Below are 19,380 nucleotides of genomic sequence, written 5' to 3'. Positions count from 1 at the left end.
TGTGACGGTGCAGTATTATGGCCAAAACGCAATCTATTTATCGTGGTAATAAAATCTCTGTTGCAATCCTTCAATTGATTGTACCAGGGTCTGACAGGTATGTTTTCTTGTATGGGGCCATACCATTTTCCTTTATTATCTTGGTCTTTCTTCCACATATCTAACCATAACTTTTGAATTTCTTGGTCAATATATTGGAGACAATCAGTCATAGGAATCTCTATAATATTTCTAACATCAACTGAAGTAATACTTTCATATGCAGTCTTATCAGCCATTTCGTTACCTGTTATACCTTTATGCGATGGCACCCATAGGAAGGCCACTTGAATATGCTCAAGTTGGTATTTATATATTATTTCTTTTATAAAAAAGAGAATATAGTTAGATTTAAAATTAACCGTAAGATTAGTTAAACCATTTATTAAGCTTAAAGAATCTGTTACTATTAAAAGTTCTTAAAAATGTGAATTTCGCGTATTCTTATTAATGCCTGATAGACTGCATATGATACTGCTGTAAAAATTGAGCATGATTGGTGTAGAACAAAATTTTTACAAAATTTGGTTTGTGGATCATATAGAGCAGAATGTACATAGTCACTCCCTTTACTTCCATCAGTATACATAACATAGTATGTTTTATTATTACTTGAAATATATTATTAATTAAATTACAATATCTAAATTGTTGTTTATTGTGTTTTTCATTTCTGTTAAGGGTTGAAAAATACACTGGTAAGAAAAGGAGTAACATGGCCATTGTGATTGTTTTCTTATTTTACAAAATTTCATATATCTATTTCTAGAAGTATGTTGGGCAGTTCTGGAGAGATACCACTTAAGAGATCAATCCCTGTTTATCATAGAGGTCTTATGGGTCCGCGAGACGATCAAGTGCACTTGACAAGTCTACGTGCTTGAAGTGAATATTGATCGTTTACAGCGTTGACTTGACAAGTCCCGTCAAGTATCTACGGACTGGACCATACTTGACAAAAAATTTGATTGACGGCATTTTTATTAGCAAGCCTAAAGGAACAGCTGGAAAAGGTATATACTAATATTACAAATGGGAAAGATTCTTATTTCTTTTGAAAATATTGTTTTTATACTTTTTTATCCAAAAAGTGCTGAATAAATTTGTATGAAATTTGGCATAGTTTATGATCTTTTGTCTAGGTGGGCAAAGTAGTTCCCTCATAGTCCCGGAGCTGGGGACAAAAATCAGCAAGATTCTTGTAATGGCCCATCATTTATTTTGTAGTATGTGAGTCACAGTTAGGGAGTAGCACACCTGACAATGGCGGGTTTTGATGTAATATTACAACACTCATAAGAAATTAAACATAATAAGAAATTCGAAAGGTCTTTATTTAACAAAGATTAACCATAAATGTGACAGTAATTTTATAACAGCAGATTAATGCATGACATGACATAAGACTATTGAGCCAAATGTCTTTTTTGATGAAGGTTGCATTGGTACCTTATAGGATTGAGAACAGCTAATGTCCGTGTGGGAATGAAATTTTGAATATATTTTTATTCATTACTAGCTGACCCGACAGACGTCGTGCTGTACATATTAAATTCTTCTTCTTATCAAAACCTTTACTGGACTTCCACAAATATTTCAAATTCAAATCTTTTTATTCAAAATTGGATTTATAATCACTTATTGAACGTCAAAATCTACCTATCCTATCTATACTACCTATCTATATAAAATATGGATTACAATGTAATATCGTACAATAAACATTTATAATTAAAGAGCCTGAGGGTGTTCGCTTTAATCCCAGTCCGTGGTGTCATTAAGAAAATCGTTTATGCTATAATAACCTTTCCCACACAAACGTTTTTTAACAATTCTTTTAAATTTCGTAACACATTTGTTTTGTACATTTTCTGGGATCATATTGTAGCAGCATATACATCGCCCAACAAAAGACTTACTAACACGACCCGATTATTCAAGACCGAAATTAGCCAAATCGATCCAGCCATTCTCAAGTTTTAGCAAGACTAACGAACAGCAATTCTTTTTTATATATATAGACTTTAAGACTGAATCCCTTTTCATATTGTCCATTTATTTAATACCATATAATACATATATTATACTATAAAATTTGTAAATTAAACATTCTTTCACAGATCTAATGGCTCCACAGTGCACAAAGATCAAGCATCTTCAAGCAGAAATATCGCACTTGCGAAAAAAAGGACAATCTTTCAAAGCAAGGTTAAAAGGTGGTGCAGATCGATCAATCGAATTTTGTCCGGAAAATTAACATATTATGTGGGTGAAGACGAAACAAAAACAGCCGCCCAACAATATTATGATAAACATAAACATTATAAAAATAAAAAGTAATATGCAAACATTGCTTTTTATTTCTCTCACCCAATAACTTCAATTACTCATACCAACACTACTAAATCCTATCCTTTATGTTTTATGTTGTGGCAAAATTAAATAACTAACTCTACGCGCAATTTCAACATGGTAAAAAATTGCATTACCTACATTAAAAAGTAGAGTTAGTTATTTAATTGCGTCACAACATTAAAAATGAATTTCATAAATTCGAGCTAATATTATATTATAGTTATTTTCGGGGCCAATATTCAGATGGCGCTAGTTTTCAAATAGACAGCTCATAATGCGTAGAGAGGGCTCTCTTTTCACTATATATTATTATACTCTTTGTGCACATAGAACAATTGAAAAGAGAAAACTACGATACATGGAGGATCCATGCAAAAGCTGTACAACTTGGCCTTTGGAGCTATGTTTCAAATAAAATTAAGAGACCAACGCTAGAAGGGATGCATTGAATGACTATATGGAAAAAGATGAGTTAGCATTAGCCGAGCTATTTCTCATAATATCACCGGGCGAATTAAAACAAGTTAAAAATTGTCAAACAAGTAAAGATGTCTGGGATACGCTAGAAAGCATATATTATAGCAAAGGTCCTGCAAGAAAAGCAAGCCTATTAAAAGAGTTAATATTGAAGAAGAAGAAAGATGGTGATAATATTGTCAATCACTTGAATAAATTTATGGATTTCGTCGATAAACTAGCAGATATGGACAAACCAATTAATAAAGATCTTCTTAGTATTATAATGCTTTACAGCTTACCTCAATCTTTTGAAAATTTTAGAATTGCAATAGAATCCAGGGATGATCTACCAGATCCAGACAACTTGAAAATAAAGATAATTGAAGAAGCTGAGGCAAGAAAAAATATAGCTAGTACAAGTGAACAAAACTCTGAACAAAAGGCGCTGTATAGTAGACAACGTGGCAAAAATAAAAACTTTATTGTTAAATGTTTTAAATGCAAAAAGAAAGGACACAAAGCTCATGAATGCTGGTCAAAAGTGGACCGAGTTAATAAAAATAATGCAAGTCTTTGTTGCTTAGAAGAAACATGCCTAAATACGTCTGATAATAAAGAAAAATTAAGAAATGGTGTCTTGATGGTGCGGATGTACGTCACATATGAGTCATGAATTGAAAAGATTCATTAATATGGACAAAGCTGATAACAAAACGTTAAGGTTAGCATCAGAAAACTGTCTTGCACAAATCGAAGGACGAGGTAAAACTTTACACCTATAAAATGCCAAATCTGAAACTAACTGAAGCCTTGTACGTACCATCGCTGACTACAAATCTAATCTCAGTTGGAAAAATAACAGACAAAAGTGGAACAGTTTTATTTAAACAAAAAAATGCTATTGTGATGTGAAACAATAAAATTCTGTTAAAAGCAGAGAGACATTCAGACGGTTTGTACTACGTTAAAGAAAACATAGAAGAGAAAGCTAATAAAAGCTAAAAGCGCAGTAGCGAAGCAAGCAAAATGCAGCAATGGCATAGAAAGTTAGCACATCTAAATGAAGGACAAATGAGAATAGCACTTGATAAGAAAATTATGGAAGGCTTAGAATTCAATAAAAGTGACACAGTTAAAGACTGTGAAGTCTGTGCTAAAGGCAAAGCAACAAAACTACCGTTAAATGCACCTAAAAATGAGCAACGTACAAATGAAAGATTAGAAATTGTGCATATGTATGTGGTCCCATGAGGCAGCCATCGAAAGGGGCTTCCAAATACTTCATCACATTTACAGATGATTATTCAAGATATACAAGAGTATATACAATGAAAACTAAGGACAAGTGACAATGGGACAGAATATATTAACAATAATTTTGACAAATATTTGAAGGAGAATGGCATCAAAAGGAGACTCCGCACCATGCACGCCAGAACAGAATGGCTTAGCAGAAAGAAAAAATAGGACATTGCTTGATAAAGCTAGATGTATGTTGATAGACGCCAATATGAAAGAAGTTTTTTGGGCTGAAGCTATTAATACAGCTAACTACTTGGCAAACCGTAGTCCTTGCACAAGTATTGATAACGCGACTCCATTTGAAAAATGGGTAAAGAGAGTTCCGTCAGTAAGACATTTTCACATATTCGGAACTAAGGCGTTTGTACATAATAATGGAAAGAAAAATGGAAAATTTGAAGCCAGAGCGACACCTGGAATTTTTGTAGGATATTCGGAAAATCACAAGGCATACCGGATTTTTAACCCAAAAACAGACCAGGTAATGATTAGCAGAGATGTCAAAATACTGGACAAAATGTTTTATGAAAACGAGATTAAAGGAGAACAAAAACAAGATGTAGTTAATAAAAAAGGAAATAGAAATTATATTTTCTCCTGAAAAAGAAAATGTGAGATGAGATGGATGCTGAACAATCATTCCTCTGTGAAATAGACGAGAACATGGATGAATGGGAAGATGCAATAATAAGCGAGATTGAATCTCATCTTAAAAATAATACTATGAAAATTGTACACAGGAACGAAAGAAAAAATTTGATTGATAGTAAAATGATTTTAAAATATAAATATAATGCAATGGGAGAAATACATAGACAAAAAGCACGACTTGTGGCGCGTGGGTTTAATCAGAAAGAAGGAATTGATTACACTGAAACATTTGCACCTGTTGCAAAAATGAGTACTCTTAGAATACTTATTGCACATGCAATTGAAAATAAATTTAAGTTATCCCAACTAGACGTGTGTACTGCATTTTTAAACGGCGATGTAGATGATTTAAAATACATAATTACACATGGAAAAGACATAGAGTTGATTAAAAAAGCAAAAGAAATGCTTTTAGATATAAATAGATATAAAAATAATGGGATATGTCAACTAAACAAAGCCATATATGGTTTGAAACAAGCAGGAAGACAATGGTTCTTAAAGTTACATTAGAAATTGTTGGAAATCGGATTTAAGAATTCTTCAGCGGATCCTTGCTTGTATATATTAGAAAAAGGAGGAGAAAAGCTGTTTGCAAACATTTATGTGGATGACTTAATACTAGCATATAAATCAGAAATGTTGTTACGAGAAGTCAAAACAAAACTGCAAAAAGTTTTTGAGTTACGAGATATGGGTTCACTCCATCATTGCCTGGGCATACAATTCACACATGTAGGGGGAGAAATAACATTGTCACAGGAGAATTATATTGAAAATTTAATAAATAAGTTCAACATGGCTGAATGTAAGCCAGTGTCAACGCCCATGGAGACTGGTCTGAAACTGGAGAAAGGTAATGGACTCACAGAGATGGAGAATATACCATACCAAATGTTAATTGGATCTCTAATGTACCTCGCTGTAGCCACAAGACCAGATATAATGTTTGCTGTTAGTTATTTGAGCCAATATAATACATGTTTTGATAATACACATTGGCAAGCTGCAAAAAGGGTGATTCGTTATTTAAAAGGAACGAAGAATGTAACCATCAGATATAAACAATCAGTAATGGCACTAACAGGCATGGCTGACGCTGACTGGGCGGCATGTACCGTTGACCGTCGTTCATATACCGGTTATATTTTTAAGTATGGTGGTGGCCTTATCAGCTATGCAACAAAGAACAGTTGCTTTGTCAACAGCAGAAGCCGAATATATGGCGATGACAGAAAAAACGAAGGAAGCTTTACACTTGAAATATCTGTTGGAAGATATTGGAGTTTTTCAACAAACTGTTACGATCTATAATGATTATTAATATAATTTGGCTGCACAGATGTTAGCAAACAATCAAATGACTTGTAAGAGACCGAAACATATCAGTATAAAGGAACATTTTATACCGGATTGTGTCCAGAAGAAATTAGTGACCATCCGTTACAAGGACACAGAACATATGGAGGCAGACCTTACAAAGGCATTGCACAACTAAGATTGTTAAAGCTTCTAAAGTTGATAGGCGTCACTCAGACCTGAAGGTCATCGTATCATAGAGGTCTTACTCATTGAAGAAGAAATTAGTGACTTTTGGTTACCATGACTACAAAGCAGTCATGTGTGTTATTACGTTGTCATGAGAATAAAAAGTTGTAATTAATTTATAAAATTGTTTTCGTATATTAAATAATGGTGAATGCACTGATTTGCTCATAGCCTACTGCTGATACTCTGCCCTATCTCGAATAACACTGTTGTTAATGGTGCTAGAGATCTATTTATATAAGATAAAATTTTACTCATCATAAATTTTTTATTAGAGTAAATTACTTTGAGACAGTATCTTTCTGCAAGCAAAAGCCGCCTCAAAATTAAAGGCATTATTTTTGTTTCAACCTCCATGGCCCTTATGGGAGTTGAACTCATTGCACCAGATACTATTCTCAGAGCTCTGTTCTGTAAGATATCTAATTTATTTGCATGCCTGCTGTTCATGTATGCAAGTGAGCTATAGTCAATATGACTTCTGACAATAGATTTAATAATAGACAAAATTGAAAGTATTTTGGGATCTGCTCCCCAGGATATACCAGTAATACATTTCATAACATTTAATCCCTTAAGTGCGCTTTTGGATATGGCTTTTATATGTTCTTCAAATGTTAGTTTTCTGTCTATTGTTATGCCCAAAAATTTCTTCGAATTTACTCTGTTAATAATTTGTCCATTATAAAAAATATTATAAATTGGGTTATCATGTCCAAAAATCATTACACTGCTTTTAGATGGGATGATCGTTAAATGTAAAATTTCATGATAATATTGAAAGAGTAATTGCAATAATGAATGGTTAATTTTGTTGATGGCAATCTGCAAATTATAATGCTGCTATACAAAACAATGTCATGAGCAAATTATAAAATATTTACATCACAACTATTTACATATTTACAAATTTCACTAATATATATATTGTACAATAAAGGTGATATTGCAGCACCCTGCATTGTACCTTTTGATGCAGTTTTTGGCCCAAATAATTGATTATTGTATTTTACATATAGTATTCAATTATTCAAAAAAATAAAGATCCATTTACTAAGCAACCCTGGTATTCTTAATCTAGTCAAAATTCTAACAAGTATGGCAGGATCTACACTATCAAAAGCACCTTGAACATCAAGGAATACACAAACAGTGTGTAACTTCTTACTTATTGGAGTAGTTCTATTAAAAGAGTGACATAAATTATTCCATCCTATCTTTTTATGTTCTGAGATAGTCCTTTTTTTAATGCATCTTTGTTTTTGTAGTTTATATAATTATCTATATTAGGCTCACTTCTGTATAGTTTTAATGCATTATATGAAGCAATAACACTTAGTTGACAAATATTATTCCACCAAGGTGCTTGTTGCCTACTTACAAAATTATTTCGTTTAGTGAACTTTGGAATTGTCATTTCTTAAAGAGTATCTAAACGTACACAGAAATCACTGTAACTTGAAACTGGATCATGTAATTTTAAAACCAGGTTATCAAATAATGTTTTGGAGAGATTTTTATATGATTCCCAATTAGCTTTTTTATATATAAACCTATCTACTGGAGCATTTATGTGATATTTATCAATACAAATTGAGATCTCTGTTATTGTTGGATAATGGTAACTTCCCATAGTATCATCATGAACAGATCAATCACAAATGATGCGAGGCCAGCACTAATGAAACAAAGATCAATGGCGGAAGGATTTCGCCCTGGGTTATTGACAGTAGTAAATTTGCCATCATTTAAAATACATAAGCCTAAGTTATCTATTACATTGAATAAATCCAGGCCTCTGCTTTTAGTAGATATACAACCAAATGCAATGTGATGGGCATTAAAATCTCCACCTATGAAAATAGGTTTGGAAGATTATTAATAATACACTGGCCTTCAAAAGTAAGTATCACACTTTTAAAATTAGGATAACGTTTTAAGTTCACAAGATATACTTACGAAATAAAAAGGACTCCAAAGAGAATTTAATTTTGTACATAAAAACTTTATAGTTGGTAACCTTCTTTTAAGAATTGGCTGAAAAAAAACTTCAAAAACAAAACCATTCCTTTTTCAAAGTGGACGTTTCTGAATTACAATTTTACCATTCACATTTTTCTTTCTGTTTTAAATTTTTTTCTAGATCGATGGGTCTTGTTTTAAAAATGTATGCTAAAGAGCACATAACATTTATTTAACATGCCTCTTTCAGTTGAAGAATGTGCTAGGACCATGGCTTTTCTGGAACTAGGCATCAGTATGCGTCGCACTGCAAGAATGGTGGGTGTGACGGTACGAACGGTCCAGAGGGTAAAGCGAAGGTACGAAGAGACTGGACACCATCTGAGGAGACCTTGTAATGGCAGACCCAGGTGTACCAGTGCCCGAGATGATCGTTATATTATTTCCACTGTGTTAAGAAATCGCGACCAAAATGCAGTTGAAGTCCAGCAACAGCTACTTCAGACCCGGAGGGACTACACTTAGTGACAGTACAGTGAGAAGAAGCCTTGCTGAAGCAAATTTGAAACCCCGAAGACCAGTGAGTGGCCCAAAACTCGAGAGACAGCATCGAGTAGCGAGACTGCGCTACGCCCGTGAACACATGCAGTGGGATGAAGAAGAATGGTCAAGAATTTTGTTTGCAGATGAGTCTCGATTCTCCCTTTACACTTCTGATGGAAGGCGAAGTGTTTACAGGTGACCTGGTGAGTGATACCTTCAAGCCTGCATCTCAGAAAGAGTCCAATACGGTGGAGGCAGTGTACATGTATGGGCTGGCATATCTTCAGGAGGTCGCACAGAGCTAGTAGCCATAGAAAATGGCACCCTCACTGGGCAAAGATATGCTCAAGAGATTCACAATGAGTATGCAGGGCCGTATTTAGCAAATATGGGTGATGGATCGATGCTGATGCATGATAATGCCTGGCCACACACGGCTCATATCGTACAAGAGTATACAGGGTGTCCCGTAATCAGTGGACCAACGGGATACCCGTGATAGGGGTGGTCATCATCTCTCGAAAACACCAAATTTTACTGTTCTAGGGCCAGTAGTTCAAAAGATATGATTTTTTAAGCATTATTTTGAAAATTCTACCCTTATCAACACAAAAGTTGAAAAAAAATATTTTTTATTTTTATTTTGCCCTGTTTCTTAACTTAAGGTGGCTGAGGAAACATGTGTCTTCACAATTAAATCCATTTTTGTGAATAAATATTGCCAAATTAAAAATTAAAAACCAAAACATGCGCAAATATCAAATAACTAAATTTGCAACGTGATGTTTGAAGCAAGCTAGTGCAAAAAAAATGTATGACAGCCTTGCGGACCATTATTTAAAAAACATCTGCAGTTCATACTGATTCCAAAAAGGTATAATTAATCATTATTGTGAAACAATAAAAGACAATAATTATTTTAAATCAACATTAGATAGCAATTTCTTGGCGGAATTTACAATAAAACAAAAGTAAATAGTTAGAATTTTTTTATTTATTTCTTATAATAAATGTTCGAAATGTCTTCCTCTTACTCTAAGGCATAGCCGGCATCTTCTTATAAAATTTCTTTTTAAACTTTTTAACGCCCTTTCATTATTTTTGACTTTTTCACTCACCACATTCAGTTTTTGTCTTAGCTGTCTTTCGTTATCGTTAACGGTTTCATATACGGATTCTTTAAAATATCCCCATAAAAAATAATCCAATGGATTAAGATCAGGTGATCGAGCTGGCCATGGGATTGTACCTCCTCGTCCAATCCACCTACTTGGGTAAGACTCGTTTAAATATTCCCTCACGTGTCTGCAATAATGAGCGGGTGCGCCATCATGCTGTAACCACATCCTCTCACATACCTCCTGTGGTACATTTGCTAATAAATTACTTAAGTCATTTCTTAAAAATTGCAAGTACCGAGCACCATTAAGCCTCGGTGGGAGCTCAAATGGACCAATAAGTTTACCATCTAAGATTCCAGCCCACAAATTGACTCCAAACTGGTGCTGGAATCTATCTTCTCGTACAATACGTGGATTCACAACAGCCCATTCATGTAAATTATGAATGTTAAACACTCCAACTCTTTTAAAACACGATTCATCGCTCCATAATATTGAATTGAAAAATAGTGGATCTTGTCGGCATCGGCGAAGCATCTCTGCACAAAAATCTATCCTCCGTTGATAATCAGCAGGTAATAGTGCCTGCACTCGTTGAATATGATAAGGGTATAAACTGTTTCTTTTTAAAATGCGATGTACTGTTGTTTTTGCTATACCAGTACGTCTTGAAATACGACGAACACTCGTAGAAGGTTCTTCTGTCACTTCGGCCAGTATTTGAAGTTCATCGACTCTTCTAGGTCTTCCCACGTTGTTTGCAGCTCCGGGAATTCTGCCTTCTAAATACGCGTTATTTACACGGAGAAAAATTCGATGATCCGGATAGCGGTCGCGATTAGGATAGCGCTCACGATACGTACGGGCTGCTTGCCGAGCGTTTGCATTACACAGACCGTAAATAAAATACATCTCAGCATATTCACGAGGAGTATAGGTATTAGGCATTTTATAAAATCCGGGCAAACAGTATCCAAATCACAAAGACAAACAAGGTCCAATTCAAGCGTCAGTCACCAAAAAAAAGAGTCGTAATGGTAGCGAAGTAAAAAACACGTGTGCAGCTACGAGCTATGAGCAAGTCTCTGATGAAACTAAGAATAATTTGAAAAATTAGGGTGTGGGGATCATAGGCGTCGGCCAATAGGACCCCGTAAACGAAAAAGGTACCTGAGCGAGAAAGAGATAGCATATTGTGTTATCTCTCTCTCGATAACAAAATAATTCTCAGAATAGATAGCGCTTAAATGTTTCTCGCAATTGGAGTCTAAAATTGGTTATTAAGTTATTTTTTTTGTAAAATGTAATATTGTTATACCTTTTTGGAATCAGTATGAACTGCAGATGTTTTTTAAATAATGGTCCGCAAGGCTGTCATACATTTTTTTTGCACTAGCTTGCTTCAAACATCACGTTGCAAATTTAGTTATTTGATATTTGCGCATGTTTTGGTTTTTAATTTTCAATTTGGCAATATTTATTCACAAAAATGGATTTAATTGTGAAGACACATGTTTCCTCAGCCACCTTAAGTTAAGAAACAGGGCAAAATAAAAATAAAAAATATTTTTTTTCAACTTTTGTGTTGATAAGGGTAGAATTTTCAAAATAATGCTTAAAAAATCATATCTTTTGAACTACTGGCCCTAGAACAGAAAAATTTGGTGTTTTCGATAGATGATGACCACCCCTATCACGGGTATCCCGTTGGTCCACTGATTACGGGACACCCTGTATTCAGGAGGTCGGTATCAGCGTGATGGCTTGGCCATCAAGAAGTCCTGATCTCAACCCGATTGAACACGCCTGGGATGAGCTTGGGAGGCTAGTCAGAAATCGCAGACCACCACCTACTACCCTCAGGGCACTAAAGCAGGCCCTGGTAGAAGAATAGGAGAATATTCCCCAACATCATCTCCGAAACCTAGTGTTCAGTATGCCGAATCGGCTCGAAGCTGTAATCAGAGCTCGAGGAGGCAATACCAGTTATTAAAAATTAAATAACATGTAATACATTTTAGTTGAATTTTTTTACACTAAACTAAAAATGTCTATTTTCATTGTTTTATCTTTTTTAAGATAAAAATGTTACTAATGTATAATTTTAGTTTCTAAGAATTAAAGCCTATAAAATTTGCAACAAAACGTTTTTAATTTTAAATCTCTACCTTCTATAGTTAAGAAAAAAAATTAATTTGATAAGTGTGATACTTACTTTTGCAGGCCAGTGTATTTTGCAATCTATTTATTCTTATATGTCCCTTAGGAGGACAGTAAACACAAATAATAGTCAAATTTCCACTACTAGTAGACAAGGACAGAGCAATGGTTTGAATATCTTCCTAAAAAGTAGTGTGTAAGATATTATATTTTAAATAAGGTTTAATGAGTATTGCTACTATTATTATGGTTATTAGAGTTTTTATTATAAATATTATATCAAGATATTTTAAAACTATTATCTTTAAAGCAAGTTTCATTTAATAAACATATATGAATAGACTTTTCATTTAAAAAGTAAGGGTTTTTTGCTATTTGCACATTGTATATTGTATCGAGCGATACGTAACTTTGATTGAGTATGGTATGGATCCATTATTTTAAATTTTTTATTAAAGCATCTTTAATTGTTGCAACAGTGGTAGGAGCATCATCATCTTTATTAGCCAGTTCCACCAATGTCTGTACTAGGGCCATCAGCACATCATTGTTGGCAACAATATGGTTTTTAATGTCTTGTTGTGTACAGACATACTTATCATTATTTACATTATCTACAATATTATTTACAGATTTATCTACAATTTTATTAATAAGTTTATTTATAATTTTATGTATAGGTTTATTTACAATATTATTTACAAATGGTTGTTTGGGTGTTGAAAGAGGGGGGAAATCTAATTCTTTTCTTGTATTTAAATTCTTAGGTGTAGCACTTATATATATGTTACTTTTTGTTTTTTTTTCCATAATTTTCTTAATTTTAACTGGATATAGTTTGGAGATTGCTAAATGAGATCCACTGCAATTTACACAGCAGATTTCATTAGGTTTATTACATTCTTTAAACAAGTGATCACCTCCACATATGGAACATCTTTGCTTACTGTTGCAAATTTTTGCAGAGTGGTTGAATTTAAAGCATTCAAAACATTGCTGTAATGGTGGAACATATTCAAATATCCTATAAGAGAATAGATCGTATTGAACATTATCGGGTAACAAATTAGATAAAAAAGTTATGGTGACAGTCTGTAGTGGGACACGCTCTGTACCAATTTTCTTTGAAAATCTTCTTATAGCTATTATTTCGTAAATGGAGCGTAATCTTCTATAAAGTTATTTGTTTGAGATATTGGTTGGAACAAATCTTATGACTCAAATTTTTTCTATTTGAACAGCTGGAATAAATGCCCTCATGCCATGTTTAGTTAAAATATTACAGTTATTAATAAAATTATTGGCTGTATTACACTGTTTAAAAATAACAGCTATTTTACTTGCGTTGACACGCTGTATAGCCGGCACACCTTTAATATCATTGGCGAAAATGTGGTTTAAATAAGTAGGGCTCTTGTTGCCCAGTTTTTCATTGCTCTGACTCAACGTAAACTTTTAATTCTGTATTTATTGTGTTTTTGGGGTATAGTCTTTTATAATTGGGTTTATAATAGGGTAAATAGTCCTTCTCACCGCCTCCACCATCACCATCAACATTTTTTATTTGGTTGTCCTCGGACCGAGGACGTTTTAGTGAGGTGGGCGGGTTATACCCGCCCCCCTCATTTCCCTCCATCTCAGCAGCCACTCACTATATTATTATTTATTTTTAATAGTAAAAGAATGAGAAATACTTGAATTATTAATATAAAATTCAAATTCAAAAATTTTTGTAAACCGCTCCAATTGAGGTTCCCGCCAAAAGTCTTTTTTTTTTTTGCGCCATTTATTGGCCTGCACGGTTTGTGCGTCAGCCACACAAAAAGGTGAGGAAGTGTGTCATTGGATTGAGAATTGGAACGGACTTTGGAAAAGGATCAGGTAAATTTAGTATATAAGTACATTAATGGTTATAATTCTATATCGTTAAGAAAAATAAAACTAGCTTAAATTCTATATACATCAATATTTATATTAGATAAAAGGACAGAAATTGAAGTAGGAAAAGGAATTTTAATGTACAAAAGCGAGGAAATATAAGCGGAACGGTCATGTCGAGGACAGGCAAAGAATATTTATTTATTTATTATATACAGACACTATCACATAATATTACATTATATTTGGTTCCTACACTAGGCGTAGCCTGTCCTGTAGGCAACCAATTTACATCCTAAGGTTAACAATATGAACCGAAAGGTCAAATAGTGCACTCTGTATATGTGTGTGTGTACACGTGTGTGTCTCTGGGTGTGTGTATGTGTGTTTGTGTGTGAGGGTGGGTGTGAGTGAGTGTGAGTATCTGATTAATCATGTTACAAAGTATTAACATTATATGAATGCTAAGCTATCACTTTAAGAATAGCTTCCATGTCTGCATAAGTGAGTGTGTGTAACCATCTCTGTATTTTAAATTTGACCTGATGGACCGAGCAATTTTTAATAGAACATTTTAAATTTACCTTGTTGTATATATATGTATGTAAGAATGGGCTAAATCTACTAGCAAATGTTGTATTTACTATTGGTGTTGGAATCTTGTACGAACGGCTATCTAGTAGGTTTTTATAATTAGGCAAATTCAAGACCTCCTTATGCATGCTTGTCATAACACGCAAGATAAATATACCTCGGACAGAAAGAAGTTCTAAGTCTTTATATAGTTTATGTGTTGGGTATCTAATACGTTTTTTAAAAATCACTTTAAGGACAGCTCTCTGTGCTCTTTCTAAGAGTATCATGTGTGAAGTAGCGGCCCCTCCCCATACGGTGATACAATAAGATAATACAGATTGACCGATTGCAAAATAAATGGTTTTTAGCAGATTTAAAGATGCCGAAGCGCGAAAGTTCTTAAAAATATAGATCAGCTTGCGGACTCTTTTCGCTGTTGTATTAAGATGTTGCTTAAAGTTTAAGTTTTCTTCCATGACGACTCCTTAGTATTTTATATGAGTAGTTCTACTTATACTATTGCAAGAGCAAGGGCCAGATAGAGCAACAGGACATGTGTGGACTTTAATATCAAAAATGTGGGAAGGGGATGAAGTTTTCGTTTTATGGAAACAGATGTACTGTGTTTTAGTGAGATTTAAGGTGAGAAGATTATTTTGTAGCCAAGTTGCAATATTCCTCATTCCTTGTTCCGCTGTGTGTAGTGCAGTATCCCAGTTTTTCCCGTAAAATAAAAAAGCTGTATCATCGGCATAACAGATGACGTCAGAGCTGGATACTTTAGTTTTGATGTCATTTATATACAAAAGGAATAACGTGGGGCCTAATATACTTCCTTGGGGGACGCCAAAATCTATTGTACTTGGATTGCTTTTCTTATGATCCACTATAACACCCTGAGTTCGGCACATTAAATAGCTTTTGAACCAGTTCAGGCAATTACCTCGAATACCAAGGAGCTCAAGTTTTCGTAAAAGTATAGGAATACAGACTGTATCAAAAGCCTAGTCGAGGTCTAAAAATACACCGATACATGCTTGCTGCTTATCTAGTTTGGAAGAAATAATTTTTGTCACTAAGTCTACAGCGTTTTCCGTTGATTTTTTAGTGCGAAACCCGAATTGTCTGTCAGATATTATTTTATGTGCGTCAAGAAAACTTGTCAATCGCTTGTGTACTAGTTTTTCCAAAATTTTTGAGAATGATCCTTATAAAGAAATCGGTCTATAGTTCGTAGGATTCAATTTGTTACCCGACTTATGAATAGGAACAATTGCAGCCATTTTCCAGGCAGTAGGAAAAATGCCTTGAGATAAACTTAGATTACATATGCTCGTCAGGGGGGGAGTAATATATTTTTTGCTAATATTCAAAAGGCGGTTTGATATTCCATCCAGTCCAGGAGCACTGTCAAGATTAGAGTTACTTATCAAGGATTCAATTTCTCGTTCATCAGTGGGTCCTAAGAAAAATGATTGCGCTGGAGTATTTTCGAGTATTATCTTACTAGCGAGTGAAACTTCTGTTTCATTGCATGCTGTGAGTATCTTGTTTGCAAGAGTTTTACATATGCCTGCAAAATATTCATTGGAATAATCCAGAGATTCCGTTACAGTATCTTTAATATTGGTGAGTTCTAGTGGTAGTTGATTTATTTTCTTGGTGTGGGAAATTGTTCTTATACTCTTCCAGAGCTTTTTAGGGTCGTGTTTGTTTTTTTCCAATTCAAATGACTCATGTTTGTGTTTTAGTTGTCGCAAAAGATCATAGTAAAAATTTCGATAACGTGTGTAAATGAGTCTGACCGTGTTATTGTTGGGATTATTACGTAAGTGTAAATGTAAGCGATCTTTGTGCCTAGCACACCTAATTAGACCAGGCGTCATCCAAGGCTTGAAAGTAATTCTGGATCGACTTATTCGTTTCTCTTCTAAATGTTTGCTTAAAATGTTTGTTAGAATAGTATCAAAAACAGATACTGCTTTGTTTATATCAATGCTATTATAGACTTCTGTCCAGTCAGCCTGTCTTAATTCTTCTACAATGCGCTCTAGATTATAATTCTTTGTGAGTCTGCAAGTTTTATGTTGTTTAGTGTACTTAGTTACTATTCCGGCAATTACAATATCATTATCTGTAATATCTGATTTGTAAATAACTGACTCCGAGTGGTACTTAGAAGTTACGTGAATGTGATCTAGGCACGAATTAATTCGTGTAGGTTTATTTACGATAGGCTGAAGGTTTAGCTCTGCTAACAAACACAGATATTTCGCGCAAGTAGCCATTTGACTATCATCATTAGAGCAAATATTAATATTAATATCCCCAGCAACAATTACACAACGAGCATCTTTAATATCTTGGATTACTGTAGCTAGAGAATCTAGAAAAGGCGATGTATTTATAAATGACGGCGATCGATATAGGGCTAGTACGACAAGTTGATTTTTTAAAGTAATTTTTAAGCAATTTGCATCTTCAAAAACGGGCTCATCAACTTGCGGTGACCAACGTTCATTTACATAAGTAACTACGCCTCCTGCTCTATTTATGTATTTATTAGTTCTAAAAAAATTGTATCCCTCTATTTGGGGTATGGTAGAGTATGTATCCAGCATTCGGTCAATACTATAACGTCAAAGAGCATACTAAATCTAGACAGGGTCACCAAAAAGCTATCGAAATTACGTTGGATACTTCTGATATTAAAGGTCAGAATTTTAATATCAAATTTAGTGTTAACAAGAGTTCTACAACAGTCAGGACTATGTGCAATATGGCAAAAGTCATCGGGCGTATCGAGTTCTCTAAGAATTTCCGAATTAGCCATTGTCATGGTTATCAATCATAAGATTTGGAAAAATATCCATACTGAACGTTTGCCAAGATAGTCCAGATGTAGTATAATATATAATATGTAATTTACTTTAATTTACTAGTTCGGTTAAGTATTTATGAGAGATATAACAGGTGAAGTGAATATTTAAATGTGATAAAACAGTTGGTGTTTGGAAGGTAGCGTGAGTGTTTTGTGTTGTGTTATATGTTGTGGGTGTGTTTCGTGTATAGTTTGTATTGAAAAAGTAATTAAAAAAATAAAAAGCCAAAAATAAACTATGCAAATCAAAAGTACATAAAGATATATGATTAAAATCCCCAACGTCATTGCCACACTCACATATATCACTAGGCAAAAGGTTAAGCGTTGCCAGATGCAAGGGAATGCATGCATGGCCCAGCATGCTCATACGAATCAGAGTCGAAGTGGTAGCTTTACCAAGCGTCAGATTTGAAAACCACGGTTTAGGAGGTATATCCACCTGGATCGTGCTGTAAAGGTCGAACACCTTTAGTCTGACTTGAAGAACGCCACATATGTGTCCAAGAGTTCAATAACTGGGATTTAGGAAGGAGGGCCAAATCGCAACAAAAGTTTTGGTATGGAACCAGATCTCCGTCATTGACCGCAGCTTTGGCAAGGCTATCAGCCTTGGTATTGCCAAAGATTCCTGAGTGCCCCGGAATCCAAGCAAAGGAAACTGTGTAATTTTTGCTACAACATTGATACAATAAATCACGACATGCAATAATGACTGGATGATTGTTACTGCTAAAAGGAAATCTGTCCAAGGCTTGTAGGGCACTTTTAGCGTCGGTAAAAAATATTGTATTTTTTAATTTCATGATTAAAATGTATTCCAGAGACTTCAGCAGACCAAAACATTCTCCAGTAAATACTGAAGTCTCTGGAGGCAATTTTATTTTCTGTACAATGCCAAACTGTTGATGAAAAATGCCAACTCCCACACACTTCTCAGGACCGGGTTTGGAAGAATCACTAAAAACTAAATGGCAATGTTTCCATCGGCTGTCACTGTCAATAATATCCATAAAATTTGGCATTGGCAGAAGGATCTTGTTTACAAACACCAAAGTCAAACAAAAAAAGATGGATTTAAAGTTAATGCATCATAGTTAACACAAAATATAGGACGAAATTGTGATCTATGTGTTGGAGCTTGAAGAGCTAAGTATTTTTGGAGACTAACAATAAGGCATGGCGGCGATTTATGAGCCCAGTACGAATAATCCATACATTCCAACAGAGACCGTAACTTATAACTTATAAGAGTATAAACTTGAAATGCTCTAAACAGGAACCTTTCACAAAGAAATTGACGTCTGAGGTGCTGGGGGGCTTCAGAACATTCCACCTGCAAAGCGTTAATAGGGCTCGACCGCATAGCTCCCGCAATTATTCTCAGAGCCTTAGACTGGATAATGTCTAACTTATGGAGAGCTACTGCATTACAGGGTTCAAGTATAAATGTTCCATAGTCTAAAATGCTTCTTATTAGAGCATTATATAGAAGCTTTAGAGAGAAAGGATGGGCGCCCCACCAAACTCCAGAGAGACAACGCAGTATGTTTATAATCTTCTCACATTTGGCACTTATATAGTAGCAATGAGGGCTTCCTGTAAGTCTTGAGTCTAAAATTACCCCAAGAAATGTTGCTTCACTTTTAGTGGGAACTCTAATGTTATTATAAAATACAGATACTGCTGGAGGAAGTCTCATACGTGAGAATAAGACTATAATACTTTTAGGAACCGAAACGCTTAAAGTGTTATTGTCAAGCCAGACTTTTAGTAACTTAAGGGAATGTGTCATAGTATCAGACATGTTGTCTACAGAATCACCAGACACATAGAGGAGTAAATCATTTGCATATTGGAGTGTGTTAACTTTACCCTTAAGGGAGGCTTCCAGATCATGAGAAT

At 34.5% G+C, this 19,380-nt stretch overlaps 1 long non-coding RNA gene across 1 annotated transcript; it reads left to right on the top strand.

The window, feature by feature from the left end:
- Positions 1 to 1,006: 1,006 nt before the first annotated feature.
- LOC126976656 (uncharacterized) lies at positions 1,007 to 2,387 on the top strand. Its single transcript, XR_007731954.1, has 2 exons — positions 1,007 to 1,052; positions 2,160 to 2,387. It is a non-coding gene; the product is annotated as an uncharacterized LOC126976656 (long non-coding RNA).
- Positions 2,388 to 19,380: the final 16,993 nt, after the last annotated feature.

This window comes from Leptidea sinapis, chromosome 41 (assembly GCF_905404315.1).
Source record: "Leptidea sinapis chromosome 41, ilLepSina1.1, whole genome shotgun sequence".
Taxonomy (NCBI): Eukaryota; Metazoa; Arthropoda; class Insecta; order Lepidoptera; family Pieridae; genus Leptidea; species Leptidea sinapis.
The sequence above is the reverse complement of the archived record's forward strand: the minus strand, read 5'-3'. Positions and strand labels throughout refer to the sequence as shown.